The 17,859-nt window shown below is 39.4% G+C and overlaps 2 long non-coding RNA genes across 7 annotated transcripts in view; both read left to right on the forward strand.

Annotated features, from left to right (window-relative positions):
* LOC149912169 (uncharacterized) overlaps nucleotides 1-17,859 on the forward strand; it is a 125,359-nt gene that overhangs the window by 34,018 nt on the left and 73,482 nt on the right. The window lies entirely within an intron of this gene.
* The window catches only part of LOC149912171 (uncharacterized), a 36,013-nt gene that overhangs the window by 15,306 nt on the left and 2,848 nt on the right, over nucleotides 1-17,859 (forward strand). For 5 of the 6 annotated variants that reach the window (XR_016461679.1, XR_016461683.1, XR_016461680.1 and 2 more), the window contains exons 5-8: nucleotides 2,092-2,197; nucleotides 5,858-6,041; nucleotides 14,904-14,984; nucleotides 15,185-17,710. This is a non-coding gene — a long non-coding RNA (uncharacterized LOC149912171). The remainder of the gene's footprint in view (nucleotides 1-2,091; nucleotides 2,198-5,857; nucleotides 6,042-14,903; nucleotides 14,985-15,184; nucleotides 17,711-17,859) is intronic. The other variant, XR_016461682.1, reaches the window with a different exon arrangement.

A 17,859-nucleotide genomic window follows, 5' to 3' on the forward strand; every position in this document is an offset into this window, starting at 1 on the left:
ACCATACCCTCTCAGCCCACCTGGAGGGTTTGGTTTGGAAATGTCTTGGGCTGATGCAAGCGATCAAATCAGGAAATAATTTTTGCTGCTGTATTTTCAGTTAGTGAGCAGGTGTAGCTTGTGAGCTCTCAGGGCCAAATCAGAGAGTATTCAGGAAAAGCAGCATTACCTTTAGAGTGAGGGTGGAACCACTGATGTGATGAAATTCTGAAGTGTGGTCTAAACTACTTAAAGTAAACTCCAGATTGAATGAATATTTACATAAAAAATGAAGCTGTGTAAATGCTTACAACACAACAGTCTTGAAAAATACAGGTCTCTAGGTGTTAGATTCTTATATTCGATTAGGGAAAGAAGTTGTGTGATTCCTAATGATTTCATCTGGGAGCACCCAAAGGTACAAAAAGAGTAATTTCAGAGAATTTTAATTGGAATCACAGAATCACAGATTCTGGAAGGTCACCTTTGGAGATTTTCTAGTCCACTGCTTGCTCAGGCAGGGTGTTGCTCGCAGACGTGTCCAATTGGGCTTGAGCATCTCCAGAAATTCCATCACCTCTCTGGGCAATCTGTTCCAGTGTTTGACTTCTCCTGGAGTAAAACTGTTGTTTTTTTGTTTTGTTTTTCCTATTTATAGAGACTTTCACAGGTGTTCACTTTGTGTTCGTCACTTGTTATCCTGTCACTGGGCAGAATCTGGCTCCCTCTTCTTCATTCCTTCCTATCAAGAATTTATATCATCAACAAGATCCCCCTAAGCCTCTTCTTTTCCAGGTTGAACAGTCTCAGTTCTTTCAGCTTCTCTTCATGTCACATTATCCTCTTCCTTTGTTATTTTTGTGCCCCTTCACTGCACCTGTTGCAGTAGCTTCCTGTCTCATACCAGTAAGCCCAGAGCTCCAGATGTATCGCACCAGAAGTGAGTACAGGAGAGGGAATTCCTCTGCTGACCTGCTGTCAATGCCTTGCCTAACACAACTCTGGAGGTCGCTGACTTCCTCTGCTGTGAAGGCACAGTGTTGGCTTGTGGTCAGCTTTTTGTCCTGCAGAACCCAGATTCCCCTCTGTAGTGCTTCTCCTCATCCTGTCATTATGTACTGGGGAGTCATTCCTTGACAGACACAGGACTTTGCATTTCTTCTTGTTGAATATCACATGATTCTTTTCAGCCTAATACTGCAGCCAATCCAGCTCCCTTTGAATGGCAGCACACTCAACTAGTGCCTCAGCAGCAATGTTGTACCATCTGCAAACTTGATGAGAGTGCACTTTGTCCAGACGTTCAGGTCATTAATGAAGATAGACAATGTTGGCCCTGATGTTGTCCCCTGGCACACTTGTTGTGGTTTCAAGATTTCTGCTATTGGTATTCCACATCATAGCATCAGGTAATGCACGGGGAGTTAAAGAGTTAAGGCCTCAGTTCCATGGATTGTTGATAGTTCCAGGTACATTTCACAGAAGAGAAAGAATGAACTGTATCTCCCAGAATACTTCACTGTTCCATTTCCATTTTCTGTTTAAAGGGAAAGAGAAAACTGGGAGTCATGAGACTTCTTTTTCTGCTTGGCTCTGCAGTGTATGCTCCGTAGCTGTCTCACCTTTAACATTAGAGTAAGGCCTTTGGTTTTGGACAATCTCTTGTTTAGTTTATCAGCTACAATTCCAATTGTATTGTGTTCTATTGCATTCTCTCACACTGTGCTCTAATACTTAGTGAATTAATTTTCTCCCTTAGCTCGTTGCTGCTGTTTTGTTTTTAGACCCATCACAGGGTCCCCCTGTGCCATTTAGTCAAGGAACCAGGTCGAAGCAGGTCAGAACTGTGACAGTGCTGTATCTGAATAACTGGGTAAAAGGCACGAGGTGCACTGAGTAGGACTTCTGCTCCACCATACGTTTTTGTTGAGTTTGTAATATAGAGCTGGTTGTATTGAAGTGGAGCTTAATTGTAACTTTCCTAAAATCAGAATGCTGTAATGTTGTAATTCCAAAGATGTTCACTATATGTTTCCCATTTACGAGTATTTATAGCTGACCTACTGTTACTGAATCCTCACTAATTTTGTATTTACTTTTATTCTTTAAAAGATATAACTGTGAGGTGAGAAGATGAAAAATTCATTGTACTCTGCGGAGAAGAAAGACAATTTTCTTTGTATGAATGGCAGAACAGCCCCATGGCAAGACTTGTAGGGTGAGTTAATATCTTTTTCTGGAGTAACTGAAAAAAATAGAGAAGATATGAAAGCTGCTTGCAGTTCTGAAATGGGGGATGTATGGCAGAATAATTAGTATTGACCTCCAAAGGTAAATCCAGACTGAAAACAGTTGTGATGACTGCAACTGCACAATGTTGCTCAGTTAAGGAAAAATTAAATGTAACGCAGTGGAGAAGAGGAGAAAGAAATGAAGAGTTTAGTGTTCAGATCACATACACGGAGCCAAAAATTTCCATATATCACATGTGAGATGTCCCTGCTAAGTGAAAAAACATCATTGATTTTTACCCCTACAGACTAAAGCACCATGAATTTCTACCAAACGCTGTGAGTATGCTTGCTTCATCACATTTTTTCCACTCTCTGTCAAGACTAGTGGGGTCAGAATCCTCCACAAGGGAAACACTGGGGCAAAAGTACTAAGAGAATCTGCTGGGAAAAGGTGAAAAGGAGTTGGGGGGTGTTGTCTGTAAGAGTGGATGTGATGATGCCCCAAATTGCAGGTGTATTTTGGATGTTGGCAGCAGTGTTTTCTTTGCGTAACTCTGCTTCATGGTATGAGTGGTGAGAGGCAGTCAGAAAGCTCACCTGGCTGTCTGCTCAACAGGGATCACACTGAACCTCTATTTCAGTAGCGAAAAAATGGTGAATATATGATGTCTGACTGTCTGCTAGCAGTCAGTTTGGGTATGCAATTTTTGTGGGAAGAATGGTGGAACTGAGCAGACAGCTGGCCTTCTAGTTGTCCCTGAAAAGCAGCTTATGCTACCATGGCTTGGAATCACACAATATGGAATCATAGAATGGTCTGGGTTGGAAGGGGCCTCAAGGATCATGAAGCTCCAACCCTCATGGCACGGGCAGGGCCACCATCCTCCAAATTTAGTACTAGACCAGGCTGCCCAGGGTCCCATCCAGCCTGGCCTTGAACACCTCCAGGGATGGGGCATCCACAACCTGGAAGATCTTCCTGGAAGATCTGGGGATTCACTTAGGGACTACCTGAGTTCAGTAACTCCTCTGCTATCCATAGAAGTACATGGAAATTGTGAGTAAATGATACTACAGCACATCAACCAATATTAATACTGCTGCTAATGCTGATGGAGGTAAAAGAATAGATGTAAGAAAAAATGGGAAGTTAGAAGACACAAAGTTCTCCTAAAACATTTGCTGAGAGTTTTACTCACGTAAGTGTTTCCATGTGTTAAAGTGGGACTGTTCATGCACATGAATACATCTTTGAAGGATTCACTCGTTAGCAACGTCATCTTTTTCACTTTAGAAGATTTTAATGTGACTGTTGTACTTTCTTGAAAAGACAAACAGATATTTTACTGTAGTATTCTTTTCTTCTACATCTTTTTAGTTGTTTTACGTAAACTGCTTTACATATGTGATTTTTTGAGACCTTTTATGCTTCTCTTACTGTATGATTGTCAATTTCTATATTTGATTCAAATGAATGACTTTTTAAATTGTAATACATTCTATTGTTTATATTGCAATGAGTCACAAATATGTCTCATGCTCAGTTTCCTCTCATTCCCTTTGATCACTCTGTACGACTGATTTCTCCATACTGGTGTGCTGTCTTTCATGGTTTTTGTCTTTTCCTTTTGCAGAAATTGCTGACCTTCACACAATCACCATTCATCCATACTCTGTTCTCATCAAAGTTAGTATAACCACAAGGTTTAGGCTTCTTTTTTTAGCTTTACTCTTTCTCATTTATCATAGATGAGCTGCATTTAAGCTACAGCCAACAGTACCTCCTTGCAGGTCCACGCACTGGAGATAACGGAGGTCCTTGCTGTGAAGAAAGGGGAATAGAGATGCAAGGGAATGATGGAGCTGAAAAGAAGTACAATAAGAGACTTTGCCAAACTTTTTTCACAGGACAATGATTAATCAGTTTGTTCTCTTCTACTTATGAATCATCTGGAAGTGGGCTTTGCCACAGTGTATGCTCAATCTATGAGTTGCTTTTGAGTTAATTACTATGACTATCAGCCTTTCTGTTAATTTGTAGCGTGTAATAATCCAAATCACCTGTGTGATGTCTTTTCCTTGGTTCAAAGATTCATTAATCCCACAAATGGCTTTCACTATACATGTGAGTACGTTGATATAACTTTCTGTTCACAAATCTATGTTCAGAGAATAGAAGTAGTCCTATCTTAATTTTTTTTCTGCTTACAAACTGCCATACAGTGCGCTTTCAAATTTACATGAAAAGAACATGAACAATGTATTGAAGGAGAATTTATAGACATACAGATATCATTGTGCAATATTTGCCCACGTTTAAAGTGTTTGTATAAGTATCAAACATGAGGAAGAATCAGAAACTCATTAACAGAATTTCATGTACATGTAATGTAAACACTATCTACTAAAGTCTCCAATTAGGAAAGCATAACATGGTTAATGTATGTGACTCAGCTGAATCCCAGTGTTAAACGTGCTGTGATTAAGTAATGGATGGCTTTTGGGAAATGAATTGATGGTCTCAGGCTTGTTCCTGCTGGACAGTTATCACTGTCATACAAATGAAATTGTTATCCTATTGCTTTACAAGCTAAGGAGAAGGATAATGAACAGAATAGATAAAGCAGCAGAACTATTCCTTGTCCTTAAAACATTTAAGTGGCATTTAATCATCTGGATGATATGGTAGTAACTTATATTGCCACTGGCCTCGCTGAAATCTTTGTGGCAGAAAATATAACTTCCAAGGTCTCTAAATCTTTCTTATCAGTGACATCTCAGATGAAAATGTTCACGCAGGTTCCTACATCAGGTTGCTTTTTACTGTCAGAATTTTACACAGAAAGTTTTCTAAAAGCTTTACTACTTACTGGGAAATGAGTCCTCACGTGGAAGGAACCCAACCCTTGAAAACCAAAATGTTGGTTAAAATAAAGCAAAATAACAATATGCAGTAATGCAACATTAATTAAATAACTTTTCTCGGGGAAAAAGTTCATAAGGTATTTTTCATCAGCTCTCAAATGTTTGAGAGGAGTCCATTCTGTTAAAAAGAGCTCAGATACTTCCAGTACTTAAAGCTGAAGATACATGTTATGAAGTATGAAATGTCAGGAGATGCCTTAAGGTACCGTCTACTCCATCAGTGCCTAGAAAGACAGGATCAACCACAGATGTATGTCATTCTTTACCACTGTCTAACTTGTTATTGAAGCTGTCAGATGACGTAGATCCTGTTTGTTGAACCAACAGTACATCTCATTGTTAAATTAGCTCTGTTTATTCTTCCTCATGTCTGCTAGGATTCTTCTGTACTTCAGTTTAAGCCATGCTTTGTGTTACTGTCAATGGATTTATGTAATCCATACGTAATATGTATATATGATGCCATGGGCTTCTCCTGCCCTATTCCCTACAAGGCTTTCTCCTCTCTATTGTGTAAGCCAGTTGTGAAGATTCTCTTTAAATCCTAATGATTAATATTTTTCATCTTTATTATTTAGTCGGTCTTCAAGGAATTGAGAAAATGACAACATGGCATAGAACTGTGGCTTAAACTCTCTTCTAACAGCTGTCACTAAACCAGCCATCTGTACAGTATCTGTAAGGATTCCTAAATATTCATTTTTCTCTGTTTTTTTTAGAAAAGATGATGGCTGTACCACGAGACATGAAGGACCCGAGAAAAGATGAAACGAAGGTCACTCATCTCTGGGCCCTGCAAACAGTGCAAGGCAAAAAACTCTTACCATCCCGAAGGCCCGTTGTTGCGCACACCACTGATGAATCATCAAATATCCAGTGTGGAACCCTGCAGATACCAGTAAGGTGTGCCAATTAACAGAATGATGATGTAGATTGCTCTTACTCATAATAGGCCATTAATTTTCTGGTAACTCATAATACAAATAAGACAGTAGCTATCCAAGCATCCCAGTCACCTCAATTTCACATAGTAGTTTCCCTCCAATGATTTTCTTCCCAGTGGGAAACTGTCCTCATGGATTATTATAAAGCCATTTTTCTTGTCTTTCATATCCCCTCTGCTTCCACTCATTTGTACAGTCTTCTTCCCAGATGCTTCTACTAGAATGTCAGTAGGAAAAATACAGCAACAATAAAGCCAGTGAGAGAAAGGCTGAAGAATAAAACTAGGAGATTTTAAGTTGAACAAAGGGTTGCTTTCTTCAGTTCCTCTTAAAAAAAAAGAAAGAAAGAAATATATAAAGCATTAGTGATAGGGAACCACTTTGCCACTTAATGCTTTCTCAAAAACATGCTATTGTTGCTAAGAATCGTATCACCTCTGTGGGTTTTGGATCAGCTGTATCCTTGAGAAGTCTCCTAAAGTCTCTCTGCTCTGAAGCAGACACTCATGCCAAGAACAGGAGTGCTGGAGATGGAATACCACGCGTGCTTCAGAGTTTACACACTGCGTGGTGCTATAGGCAAAGAGGCATAAAGGAGGAAATATGCAGAGCAAATGTGGAAGTTTCATGTGAGATTATCTTCTCCTCTTTTACCAGACCACCACTAGATTAATTCTGATGTCTTTTGCTGGCAGGTTTACAAATTATTTCATTAGTTCCTGTGAGTGTACATTCTTCCACTCAGTGAACAAATAAGCAAAGACAAAAGCAAAACCAAAAATCACAGCAGGCTGGAATTCCTACACTAAGTACGGGTCAGGCAACACAGCTATATGATAAAAGGAATTCACACAACAAATCTGAACCAAATCAAACCAAAAACATCTTGGTGAAGGCTTTTAGTTAGAGGTATCTGGTTCAGCTTGTTATTGAAGTAATATATTGATCAGCATTATTGTCACATTTTCCTGGACCCCATAGGCATTCTGCATTGCCACTAATTGCTACTGAAATATTTCCTATTTTTCTGTAATTTTCTATGTTTCTCTAATTTTCTTTCAGAATTATGTTCCTACTAAAAAATCCAGCTTTATACAAGCACTGTTGTTAAGTACTATATGTTAATAATATAGGTACATAATATATTTAAAATTTAAAACAAAGGGTATAATTATACCCTTTTTCAAAGTGATAAAATTAACCCTTTTCATTTATAGGAATATTTGAATACTGTCTATTGACTACTTATAAATCATCTTATTTCTAGATGAGCAAAACTGTTTTTGGAACGTGATGTTGCATGTGTCCTTTTTAAAAGCTAGAAACTATACAATGCTTCATAAAGTCTTACAGGTCTTACAGTCCATGCTTGCAGTATTTAGTTTTGAGGCATGTGGCTTTTAAAGCTCATCTCCTTAATGCCGTTTGTGTGCCAAGTTTACAGCTTGGCTTCCAGACTGGGATTCTCTTCTTTGTTCTAACAACTGTGAATGCCTAAAGCCCTAGCAAAGTGTCTGAAGAATTTGTTTCCAATAGCTGCTCATATGGAAATAATAGTCAGCTGCTCATATGGAAATTAGTGAGCTACTTTGACACTTGTGAAATACACGGATCACTTCTTAGAGCTTAAACATGGATTTTTTTTTTTTTTTGAGGAATTGAAGTTGAATAAGATAAAGTGGGATAAAGATTAAAAAAGACTGTGGACAGCTTAGAAAGTAGGTGGAAGGGAAATTTTCAGGACTCTACTAACAGTGCACAAATCACATAGGAATGACAGAGAACAGAGGCTCATGGAACAGAGGCTGAATAAATTACAGAAAATATCAGATATTGTATGATATCTGATTATTGTAAGATAAGATGCCTGTAGGTGGAAATTCCATACCTAAGTAGGTAAGCAGAGCATGAAAGCCATGCAACTGCCTGCCTTTCTTTATCCAGGTGATGCCAGTGACTATGGAGAGCAAGTGACCATGAGATGCTGCTACCTCACAGTAATCTGATTGGAAAGGGGCTTCAGGAAGTTTCTGTCCCACCGTAGGACAAGCTTTGGGGTCAGACCAAGTTGCTCAGGGCTTTGTTCATTTGAGTATCTAAAGCCATCATAGCCATATCATTTGCATAGTGATGCCAACACATGCCAGGGCAACCTGCTCCACTTTTCCAGGATAATTAAGAGGCCTTACCATGAGCAGCTCCCTTCACTAGGTGCATTCCATCAAGTTCCTTGGGCTCACATCCTATTCAAATGCATCCTAACCTGATTGTCCTCTGCTCAGGATAGGTCTTTATTTGGCTTCTAACCTTCCCTCTTTTCTCAAGGGTCAGGAATTCCTAAAGACCAGTCTTACCAGGAAAGACTGAGGTAAGAAAGGCACTGAATACCTCATTCTTTTCAGTGTTCTGCAAAGGGTTCCTTCTTCATTCAGCATTGAGCCCTTATTTTCCCTAGTTTTCATATTCCTGCCTGTGTACCTGTAGAAGTCTTTCCTGTTGCCTTTTATGTCCCTCACCAGATTCACCTCCAGATGGACTTTGGTTGGAATAATGACTCTGTGTTTGTCCTGGGTCATCTGTTGCTGCTTACATTTGAGTTTAGTCAGGATATCTACACTTGATCTTTTGATCACCTGTGTCAGGATCATCAGTGCACTCCAGAAATCTGGATTGTTTCTGATTGTGCTGGACTGCGTAGTCTCTTTTGCATTTATTAGGCTGTGCAAACAAGAGGTTTCTTCCAGTTATCTAATAGGCTCTAATTATGTGAGCTATGCCACTGCATTCTGATGAAGTCATAGCCCTTTCCCTGCATACAGGCCTCCATTTCATGCTTTTGTTCCCATGACGTGGGCATTAGTGTAGAGCACTTCAGCGAGTCACAGAGATGTGCTGGTTTTCCAGAAAGAGTGTGGAAGCCTTCCCCATGTGCTGAGGAGACCTTTTCAGGAGACTGAGGCAAAACAGAAAACAGATGAATAATGTCAGATATTTGTAACTTCACTAGACCACTTTTGATTCAGAAAAGTTGTATTACTAGGATGTACTTGTTATGTATTCAAATAACATTACCTCTGCTTCTTAGAGCACGTTGTCCTGCAGGCAAAAAACAGCTCATGATTTAATTATAGAATCAGAGAATTGTTTGAGTTGGAAGAAACCTGTAGAGGTCATCTTGTCCATCACCCCAGCAATGATCTGGTGCTCAGTGCCCCATCCAGCCTGACTTTGAGTGTCTGCAGGGATGGGGCAGCCACCTCCTCTCTGGACAACGTGTTCCAGTGACTCACTACTGTTATTGTGAAAATCTTTTTCCTTATGTGCAATCTAAATCTCTCCTTTTAGTTTAAAACTCCCCCTGTCCTATCACAGCAGGTACTGCTAAGGAGTCTGTCCTCTTCTTTCTTATAGTCCTTGTTTAGATACTGATAAGAATGGCAGTAAGTGCCATTATCAGTTTCGTCATGCTAATTATTCACCTACGTAATTTAAGACGACCTGAAATGAAAGATGAGTCAGACTGAGCATTATAGATCTTTCTGTGTTCCCTACCTGTCTCATGTTAGCACTTTTACTCAGTGGAGCAGTGTGGGAATCAACCAAGAAAAGAATATTTTCTTTCTTTCCAGTATCTACATCTAAAAGATCAATTTGTTTTGCTCATATATATATGCATATTCTTGGGATGTCTGTTCCCAAATTAGATGATTGTTATTTGATTGATATCTTTGATTTTTATTTGGGTTGTTTCTTTTTTTCCTCCCTGAAAGCATCAGTTGGTGAGCTCTTCTCTGTGAATTTTCCCTTCTTGTAGCAAGCTGGGGAGAATTTTCTTGCCCTTCTCAAAACTCACTGGCCCTCAACCTGTGGGCTGGAGTATCATCTGGTCTGCTTGGGTTAGCATGCATTCTACTTTGAGCTTAAATGTTAGCATCTTTGATAAAGGAAGAAGGCGCCTGCCTGGAGGCAAGTACTGATACAAATAGGGAAAAACCTCACTCTTAGAAAACCTTTGACAGCACTGATAACCTGAAAATGGCTTTCATTGCTAGCTGAGAGGAACATATAAAAAAACGTAGACTTGATGTTCATGGAGAATGAAAAAATCAGGTACAGTTCTTGTTCATAACACCCAAACATTCCTGAGTCTTTTTCTCTAGGAGCGACAAAATTGGTTTAGCTTATTCACATCAGCAGAAAGCTTCATTAGGTAAGTTTAATAATTTTTAATAATGTCATGGCATAATATTATTAAACTGTATCTCACGTATTAGAGTCTTTCAGTCAAAATAAAATACAATAAACTATTTCTTTTGTAAGTCTAATGACTAGTATCAAGGTTACTGATTACCTTTCCTACACAAAGGGAGACTTGTCTCTGTGAAGAACTGATTGTCTTCAGATGCTTGTTGGCAGCAGGCAACGTAGGGTGTTCAGGTATTCAGCAAGTATTCTTGTCCAAAAAAGCCTCATGGCCTTGCTATGTTCTGCCCTCAGAATGAATCTGTACCTGTTCTGCAAAGTGGAAGGCTGCAGTGGAGTTCTCAAACAACTTCACACGTGCAATTTGTCAAGGGCAAAAGCCACCAATCCCCAAGAAGCTGATAAAGGAGTGGGAAGTTCATTCTATGGCTTTGTCTCTGTCTGAATTGCACCTGTTCTGTTTCTATCCAAAACTGTGCTGAATCTTACAGATATTGCTGTCTTATACAGGGTATGAGGACTCTGGGGAGCCAGATTTGCTATGTTATGATCCCACAGATGGAAAAAATTCTGCCAATTTATTTAAATAAGAGGCATAATTCACTACATCTTTATTCTAGGAAACCGAACATTGTGTGATAGTAAGTTTTCAAAAGCACTAAAATTGTATTTCAGCTATTTTTTTTTATGTTACCAGTTGTGTAGACTTCTTATGTATTGTTTCTTTTGATACAATTGGGAAGGAACCAGTCTTTATCTCTTGGTTGTCCTGAACTTTGAGCTGCAGGGAGCTGGGGCAGTACCTTCTTAATTTGTATATACACATTCCAGTCCATGGGTCCATGTAACAGTCAGAACAATTACTAAAGGGAACAGAAGTGATTTCTGTCACATGGAATACAGTCTGATATTGCTGACTTAGTGTCTTTCAGAAGTGTTGTCTACAGAGTCTTTCCTGACCAGTGACTAGGATCCCTGCCTCTTTTGTAATGTTATCCTTGCTTCTTATATGCCAATACTGTGGGGATTTGGAGATGCAGAAATGTTATTTAGTCATGCACCACCAGACTAAACTCAAGTCACCATAAAGTGACCCAGCCCAGATCCATAGAGTGGTATCTAAATTTGTCATTTAATAGCAGGTGTTTGGACGTGGTAGGAGTAATAAGGGTATCTGACAATCTGTGCAGTTTTGGTAGGGTTTCCTTCTCCAGAGAGACTTCTCCTATCTTTTTGTATCTTCTGTGGGAATGAGCTCTGCATAAGCCTCAATGGAGTTAGTCTGGTTCCAAAGGGGAAATAGAAAAATGTTGCCTTTTATCCATAGTCTAGCTCTTAATACATGTAAGAGTACAGGAAGAATTTCTAAGTATTTCAGGAATCCATGAAGGAAAAGGACAAGATTGGATGGGGCCCTGGGCAGCCTGGTCTAGCATTAGGTGGGATGGTTAGTGGCCCTGCATGTGGCAGGGGGGTTGGAGATTCATGATCCTTGAGGTCCCTTCCAACCCTGGCAATTCTGTGATTCTGTGAAAAGGAAGCAATCCAAATTTATCTGCTGTCAGAATATCAGCAAATAACAGAAAGTCCCTATGCCTACATTTTCCTACCTCTGAGTCTCTAACCTATAGAGAAGAGTAGTGATACGGCTTGAAACATCACCTGAGGAACAAGGTCTAACTGGAGGTTGAACTGAGGATGTTATCAAGATGAAATGATTTCTTTTAGCATTGTGCTGAATTCAACCTGATAGCAGTGAGAGCCCTAGGCAGAAAATACCAATTTTATGATTGCTTGGTAGGCTTACGACACCTGAGTAAAATTTCTTAATTTGCTATTGCTAGTGTCATACACTGCTACAACTGAGCAAAAGTACTTTAGATGCTCATTGTGCATTCTTATTAATAAGACTTTCTTGCCTCTGAGCCCTTGCAAATCCAAAGTTGATCAGTAGGAGATAAAAGGAAATATCAGAAAGGGATATTCTTAGGCAAGTTCTACGAGATTATAGGAATTTTTCTCACTAGGAAAACAGACCATACATTTGGCATATTACTAGGTTTTTTTCCCTATGTTCAAAAGTTTTTATGAAAAATAATCAAAATAAGCTGAAGACAAACAGCAAGAAGAGTACTCTTCTTTTCCAGTGGAGATAGTTCAGCTTTTGATTTTCACTTTTCAAATACTGTTAGCCATGAGAAAGCTATGGAAAAAACAGAGTCTGATGACTACGTGCAGTGATTAATGTAATTGCCTGCAGGACTAGGCCCCAGATATGTCTCCTATTTTCATCTCGTGGGCACTGTTGGTTTAGGAAAGCTATCAGATGTGTGGGTTTCTCCTCCAGGTGTCTATTGGAATTACAAAATTATATAGGATGTAAAGGACCTCTGGAGGTCATTTAATCTAATGTCCTGTTCAAAATCAGGTACAGGCTAGATCTGGGTGCTGAAGGCTTAACCAGTCAAGCTGTGAGTATCTTCAAGGATGGAGGTCTCACAACCTTTATGAAAGAACCTGTTCTAGATTTTGACTACAATTTTTGTTACAAGATTTTTTTTCTAACATCCAATCGTAATTCCTCTTCTTGCAAGCAGTGTCTCTTGTCCTTTGTCTTTTTCTCTATGAATCTTCAAGAAGTGATGAGTCTTGTTCTGCTAGCCTCCCACTAGCCAGTTGAAGATATGGTCTGGCCCCCTTCGACATCCCAACCCTGAACAAACACAGTTCTGTCAACCTTTCCCACATGTTTCTGTAGACAATGGCATAAAAAATAAAAGAAAGGGATTTTGGAAATATGCGGTAGAAGGGAGAAAGGTCATTGATGGGCTGCCCAATATTAGATCAGAAATATCCTTAACATATATTAACTTATATACTATCCTTGACACTAAAAATGTCAATATGTGTTGAGTGCAGGTTTAATTTTTCATTTGTTAAAAGTCTGTAGGAAAGAGAAGGGCTCTTCAGCCACAGTGCAGCCCAATGGAATACAGATTTTCATGTCTCCTGGTATGTGTTCATATCTTCCAGGTTCCCACAGTCACAGTGCTTTATGTATCAATGTTGCACTGCAAGCAGATAGCTATTTTGATCTTCAGGCACAAATTGGAATATTTTTACCCTACATATTTTAAAATATTCCAAACAATAATATTTATGTTTTGAGTTATTCTCCCCACAGACATCAGTCTACATATTTAAAATCTAACCTCTTTTTTTTTTCCATTTCTCAATCTTCTGGATTCCTTTTCCCTCTATTTCATTAGAGACTACAATCTTTTCTATTTGAATAGAACTTGCAGCACACTATTGACTCTTTCATCGAGTTGTGGAAGAAGTCAATTGGGCAGTCTTTCCTGTACTCAACAAGAACATCCCTCTGCACTGTGCTGGTCTATCGTGACATCCTGCCAGCATTGCTCCTCTCTGCTTATAGCCCTTCACTGAGTTCATTACTGCTCTAACCTGCCATTCCATGCAAAACAAACTGCAGTACATTTCACTCTTCAAATAAACTATTAACCTGTATTCTTAGAGAGGGAAACTTTTCGAGCTGTGTCCTACAATAGAGATTGAGAATATCAGTAGAAATGAGCTCAAAGAAGTGTAAGGAAATATTACCAAGAAGTTAGGAATTAATGTTAAAGCATTACATGTCCTCTCCAGATTGATGCAGCTATATCCCACTTAAAATGTCAGTGCATATGCAGACACCATCTTCAAAGAACTTCTACTATATGCATACACATATATATAAAACTATGTTAATAAGATCAGCCATTTCTGTCTTTGCTCTGAATACTTTTGAGAAAGTGTAGGTGGTTTTCTGTAGTATGATGAATACCTTTTCAGATTAAGAGACTGTAAAAAGAGTTGATTCATCAAAGATGTGCCATCAAATGATATCCAGACAAAACAGTGAATGACTGCATTTCTTTGTGCATGGTTACTTCTTTTCCCTGTTTTTCAAGATACCTTGCTGTTTGTTTAAAAATCCCACTAGAAGAGTTTTTCTGTTGAACAGACAGAAACAGCCATACTGGATTGGACAGAAGATGCCTTAGGGTTAAGTCTTTATTGTCTTTTGAGATAAGCCTTAAAGCAACCTTACAGCCAGTGTGCTATGCCACATGGACTCACTCACGCTCAGCCACAGGCACATCAATCACACATCAGTCTTTCAGGGACATGCAGGCAAACTCTGTGCATGCCTCTGGGTCCTGCTCTGCTCACTCATTTAGAACAGGCTTTGGGATCTAAAGATGTGTAAAGCAGTTGGTATCCCATCTCTTATGCAGTTGGGTGTTAGATGCTTCAAAGGAAGATTCCTGGCTATACTAATGGTGAAGAATTTTGAAATCAATTAGAATCATAGAATCATTGAATTATTTAGGTTGAAGGAGACCTCTGGATGCTATCTAATCCAATCTGTTGCTCAGAGAGGGAGTGATTATATCAGTTTGCTCAGGGAGGTTTCTAATTGAGTGTTCAACAACTCCAAGGCTGGAGATCCCAAAAGCTGTCTGAACACGTTCCAGTGTTTGACTATCCTTATAATGAAAATATTTTCCTTATATCTAATTGGAATTTCCTGTGTTCCAAACTCTGCCCACAGCCTTTTTTCCCCCTGCTGTTCTGCACATCTGTTAAGAATTTTGCTCAGCCTGGCTCCACCTGCTCTGAATCTTCTGTTCAGGTACCAACTTGGTTGTTCCTCCTAATCTAGTGTTGTCTGCAGACTTGCTGAGAATGCATATTGTCCTGCCATTGGGGTTAATAATGAAGACATTAAACAGTATGAACTTCAGTGTCAGCCCCTGAAGGGTGCTGTAGTTTCTGGCTGCCAGTTGGACTTTGCACCGCTGATCACAACATTTTGCTATGTTGTTTTCGCAGGGACTGAACTGAGACTGACCAGCCTTTAAGTGACCTGGATCCTTACGCCTGCAATTCCTGAAGCTGGATGAAGACCTGCTGAAATGTTCTTGCCCTGAGGCTCCTGTGGTTAACCATTATTTTATTCTTTATACATAAGAACTTACAAACCTCATAGATAGTGTATCTAGACTTCCATTAAATAAAAAATGCTGCAGATTTCGTGGCTCTAAGAGTAAACTGGGTTAGCAAATTCATGGGTCTGAAACTGTTCCTGTCGATTGTTGTTCCTGAATATGAGCCAGTACCAATTTTTAGAAGTTCTACTTCTCACTAACACATCTTTATTAGGTTCCTTCAGAATCCCTTGCAATCTTCTCTGATCTTGCCAAATGAAATAATTTTCAACCATCTGCAAAATTAATTGACTGACTCACTGTTCACATTTTTTTTTCTCAGTGATTGTACTCATACAAAACACATGGGGTTCTATCAGACGTTGGTCCTATCATGTTCCCTGAGATGTTTTAAAAGACTATTTTTATTTAAATTTTACAAGATTAACTTACATTGAAATAAAACTCTATGATCTGCGTTTCTCCAGTTCCCTACCTTTTCTTTTTTCCTTTCTTTTTTTTTAATAGCTGGAACGGTTGTTACCCTGCAGGTCTCCAGTGGAGCTGCTGATTTTAACCAGAGATTGAATATTTTGATAGCTGTTAAATCCTTTCTGTCTTCAGCATCTGCAGAGCTTTGGAGAGGTACCAGCTAGTCCTAGGGAGTTGTTGTTTGCCAGTTTGTGCCAGCCTCGTTTGCTGTGACATGGTGGGAAGGGATTATTCAAAGAATTCTTTAAGTTTATTTGCATTTTTGTTGTCTTTTAGTTCGTGGTCACCTTGGGCTTGGAGATAACTAATTCACTTCTGACTTCCTGCTTCTGTAATACCTAGAAAGTTTCATTGGGTTTGTTGTATCCCGTGCAGTTCTTCTCCATATTCCTGCTTTGCTCTTCTATCTTCTTTTCTGCACACTGTCACTAATGATTTTCCCTTTCCTGTTGACTTCTCTTCTCTTGGGTCAGATTTCTTTCTTCTCAGTGAGATTAAGTGCACGGCAGTAGATTTTTAACTTTTTTTACTTATCTAGCTAACTTCCTCAGCTACTGCCTTATATTTCATGTTAGTCTTTCTTACGTATATATGTATACATGAGATTCATTGTATCATTTTTCCCACAGAGTAAAACTTCTAAGATACTTCTGTTACTGCACAAAAAAATCCAGCTTTAAATAATGTTTTGTGGAAAACCCAGCTAATCATGAAATCTTTAGCTGTCAAGAAACGTGTTGCTCAGTCCAGTAAAGCTACTTCTGTTAATTCAGGATTCCGTTAATTAAGCATTCACTTCATCAATGGAGACCACAGTGGAAATGTCAGGAGATGAGGAAGTGGGAGATTTTCCAGCAAGAAACGTTTAAAGCAGTAACCCTGAAGTCAGCTTTAACAATAACCAGAGAACAAAAATTTCAAAGTGCTTGACAGTGGCCTTTAAGGTGAAGGATGAATACTGAGGGAGGAAGAAAGAAGCCACAGTCGTGTAAAAACAGGTTTTGGATTTATAGGTTGCTACAGGCTACTGAAGATGCTTATGTTCTTCAGTTTCTATAAATCTTTCTGTGTGAACTTGTTCATCCAGATGGAGACTCAGTGATGGTACTGATACTGCAACCTGCAGAGTGGAGTTGTAGATTACTTTCTTAAAGATTACTTGTGAACTTTTGTTATAATTTCACAGAGATCCACATATATTCATGATTTTTAAGAGTGAAGAAACTTTTATTTATAGCTAGAAGATAATACTTTCTCAGCACCAACCCTCACGTACCAGATTTATTTCTCTAGCTTTGTTATTCTTGGCAGCAACTGAAACCCACAAGAACTTCCTCTTCATAATCTGCAGCTTTCACTACCCTGCAGCAGTTCTGAGTACTTAACAAGTACATTTCTAAACCAGACATAGAAAGGAGATGTATTTACGATAAAAAGAAATTGCCAAAGGAATTCTGAAAGCTAAGCAAGCTATCACTTTCTTTCTTTCCCCAGCTCCGTCACAGTATGATGAATCATAGATCGAGTTATCTTTTATTCTCTTGGAAAAGCTTTTGTAGCTACAAAAGCTAGTGGCTATAACACAAAGACAGCTCATCCCTCCTACTAGCCTTCAGTTCAGTTGACACCTGTGCCACTGGGTCTACCCTGAGGTCAAGTTGAGTTCAGGCTGGGTTTTCACCCTTCTAATTTTCTCCCTGCATATCCTAAGAACTTCTCTGTACTCTCCCTGAATTTCCCATCCCTTCTTCCACAGGAATAAGGTTCTTCTTTTCTCTTGGAGCCTCAGGAAAAGCTCCCTGTTCATCCACGCCGGTGCTCTTCCCCACAGGCTCATCTTGCAGCTCAGGGGGATGGGCTGCTTTTGCACCTTCCAGACTTCCTTCTTGAGGAGGGACCAGCTTTTCTGGACCCCTTTACCTTTCAGGAAATAATCCAGGTATGTATGGGGAGGCCTCTCAAACTATGCGAAACACAGTTTGATTTCACTGCAAAGGAAAGCGTGCAGCATGCTTCACAGCTGGAAGGATCGCATTTCCTTCCTCAGTGAGTGAAGCATTCAGAATTAGATGTGGTGCCAAGGACAGC

The sequence above is a fragment of the Phasianus colchicus genome, chromosome Z (assembly GCF_987193195.1).
Source record: "Phasianus colchicus chromosome Z, bPhaCol1.hap1.1, whole genome shotgun sequence".
Classification (NCBI taxonomy): domain Eukaryota; kingdom Metazoa; phylum Chordata; class Aves; order Galliformes; family Phasianidae; genus Phasianus; species Phasianus colchicus.